This window comes from Octodon degus, unplaced genomic scaffold, assembly GCF_000260255.1.
Source record: "Octodon degus isolate 3935 unplaced genomic scaffold, OctDeg1.0 scaffold00029, whole genome shotgun sequence".
In the NCBI taxonomy this organism is placed as follows: Eukaryota; Metazoa; Chordata; class Mammalia; order Rodentia; family Octodontidae; genus Octodon; species Octodon degus.
Window position 1 is genome coordinate 14074673 of NW_004524605.1, and position 3393 is coordinate 14078065.

Below are 3393 nucleotides of genomic sequence, written 5' to 3' on the forward strand. Positions count from 1 at the left end.
ACTCAGGGATTCAGCTTTTTAATGAGGGATGGATCAAAAGCAAAAATTATTAGCTAATTAATTGTACAAAGAACCAAAAAAAAAAAAAAAAAAAGTTAGAGGAAGAATTGGGAATGAGTCGTCCCATCGCAGTCTTTCAGAAGCAGGATGGAAGGGCCAATTTCCAAGGCCTCATGATGGTGTCAGGAGAGTGAAGATGGGTGTGTGCGAAGCTGGCTCCTGTGTGCCAGGTCTGGCCAGGGAAAGTGGAGAGCAGTGGACAGCCAAGGCGCTCACTGTGAAGGGCCTTCCATGAAGCCTCCTTGCTGCTTCCCTTTAGATCTGGGTGTTCTGTTTAAGCCAAGTAGAGCAGAATCTTTTACAGAGCCACGTGGAGTGTTTCCAACAGTGCGGCTTCTGGCCCCTGAACCACTGGATTGCTGGGGGGCAAGCCGTGGCGTTCATGAGGATCCCTGGGACCCTTGAAGAAATATAGCAGTCTTCGGGAACCTCTACTAGAGAATCTAATTTACCAAGTCTGGACTGGGTCCAAGAATCTGTGTTTAAAATAGTGATACCAGATGAGCTTATGTCCCATTAGATTTGGGAGCCACTAACCCAGTGCTCAGAATTGAGAATACTGTTCCACAACATAGTCTCTTCATATTCTGCATGTGACTCTGGGCTACGTGCTTTCTGTTCTGTGCCCGAGTGTTTCTTTCCTTGTCAGTGTACCAAGGATGATAACAACAATTGAGAAATTACACTGAGATGAATGCCTCATTTCCTTTCACTGCTTGTAAAGCCCAAATTAAATCTTGGAAATCCTGGCATACTCTTAATGATATATATCAGATCTCTAACAGGTTTATAAATAAAAAGATTTAAGATAAAAAAATACATTGCTTATCATTAGCTTTTCATGTTGAGTTTCATCCTCATTTTCCTTGTTATTATTATTTTGGTCTGGGGAAGGTATAGACTTTTTAAAATTTTAGTTGTGGAACTCCAGAACCAGGGATAACAAAATGATTGAGACAGAAATACAAGAAAAGGCAGATGGATTTGTAGTGCATTTAGAGGGCAGCAGACAGCATCTGAGTGTCTTGATTAAAATTTATCAGGTTATACATCTCCTGCTATCAATTTCAACAAGTCAAGGAACATTAACACTGCAACTATCTGTGAGGTCTAATGCGACTGCTTGTGATTATCATTGAATCTTAGCCAATAAAGGATCCTGCCCCATATGATTATAATTACTTCTTGCCTGCGTGCTGGACAATGTGCTAAGAGTTGATGTCATGGAAATGTATAAGATTCCTTGCCAATAGGCAGGTCATGGTTTAGGAGAAATTAAGTAGATGAATCTAATGGTAACAGCGCGTGGTCATAGGCACGGGGTGCGATAGAGGTGCTCCTACTCTTGGTTGGAGGTGAGAGAGGCAATACCGAGGAACTGGGAGATGTGACCACATTGGAAAGCAGGACGGGAGACCCTTATTGGCAGAACTTCCACTTGATAAACTAGCCAGATAGTTAATGACCATGGCACATCTTCTGTCTCTGTTTTCAACAACTTCCTGTCCACTTCAGTAGTCCTTGAATCCTATGGGAACTGGTGACTTGCATGCCCACAGATTCCTCTGGCTCAGCACCTCTAGAACAAGCACCTCTCAGTGTCCCATCTGCAGGGACTGTCCTCTCACCACGCACCTTGCCCATGCTGTGCTCCCATCTTGTCTTTCTTCTGACATGAAGCTTTGGAACCATCTTAATTATTCTTTTTTTCACCTGTGTCATTAAATAGTCGCAAAGGCCTACTATCTTTATTTCTAAAATGTTTCTTGATTTTCTCTCTTGGTCTTGATTTTTCTGTCATTTTACATCATATTCTCATTGTCTCTCCTCTGGATTCTTACTAACAACCTTTTTTTTTTGTTGTTACATTCTTTGCTTGGTCTCATGTAATTCTACTTTTTTTTTTTTTTTTTTGAGGCCAGCTCAACCTGCCCTGGGGTTGGCATGGCATGTGGTGCTGGGGATCAAACCATGGTCCCTGCAGTTGCCTAAGTTGCCTAAGCAGGCGCTTTAGACCACTGAGATATCTCACTGGCCCACATAATGCTACTTGAAATGTAGTTACTCTTTTTCACATGTTTGTTGTGTAAGTACAACCACTTCTTGCTGGTCTTAGAGAGGCTATATGCTCTGATTCAAATCCAGTCTTTCTGGGATCTTCTTCTGCTGTGCTCTAACTTCAACTTCTGCTGTGCTCAACTTCAAGATGCCTCTAGTGAGCCACCTGTCCTTTTCTGAGCACACAGTATCCTTCCATGCCTTTATGCGTGGCTAATATGATACCTGTGGCCTGGGATTTACACACCTACTCCATCCTAGCAGAGTTAAAAATAAGATTAGAAGCAAGTAGTATATCCTTCAGTGTGGGCTCATCTGACGGACAAGGAAGAGTCCTTATGGCTTTGGGAGGTTCCTGGTCTTAATCCCTCAACATATCTTGTCTCACTACAGTACTCTAACCACCTTGCCTGGTCCCACGTAGTGTGTTTGGAAACACTGGATGTTTAAAATTGCTTTTGTGAAGTACTTTTGAGTTTTTCTGGGCTTCCTCAATTAGGCTGTTGGAATTTAAATGCCTGTCTACGACCATGTCACCCTGAACACTCCCAATCTCATCTGATCTCAGAATTTAAATGCCAAAATGTTTAAAAAGCTTATATGCTCAACTTTGTTTTTCAGTTATTAACTAACTAGAATATCAAACATTTATTGATAGCTGATGATGTCCCAAGCATAGTTCTAAATTACTTATGTGAAATGAGCTCCTGAAATTCTCACAGTAGTTCTATGAAGTTGATCTATTGTTATCACCATTTTGAAGGTAAGGACAGTGGAGCAACACAGAGATGAAATGAATTGTCTAGGAAATGGTGGCCCCCACTGCGCACCTGAGTTTATGTAAACTGAGCCAGTAGTTATGTAGAGCTGAACAGAGAACTACAGGTGGGGGGTATCAGGCAGGCATCCATGTTCTCTCTGGCCCCAGTTACACTTCTTTCCAATTCCTGCGAGGCTGCCAAAGGATGTATTCCATGGGGCCAGGCCAAGGACATCTTATTTCCAGTTTGGGCTTGACTTCCTAACTTGATGAGACCCTCTGTGACAGATGGGGACATCTTTTCCTTATGCAGAGGAGATTGAGCTTCGAATCTAAGCTGGTGATGTGCCCTCCTTTGCCCCCTTTTCTGAATCAGGCCTGCTACATCTTACCACATCATTAGTAGGGGAAGTCAGTTATAGATACAAATAAATCAAATATTGAAAAGAACAGGAACAAGGGTTATACTGCTGTCTAGGGAAAAGCAGAGTCAGGCCACCTACTGATGGAGTTAT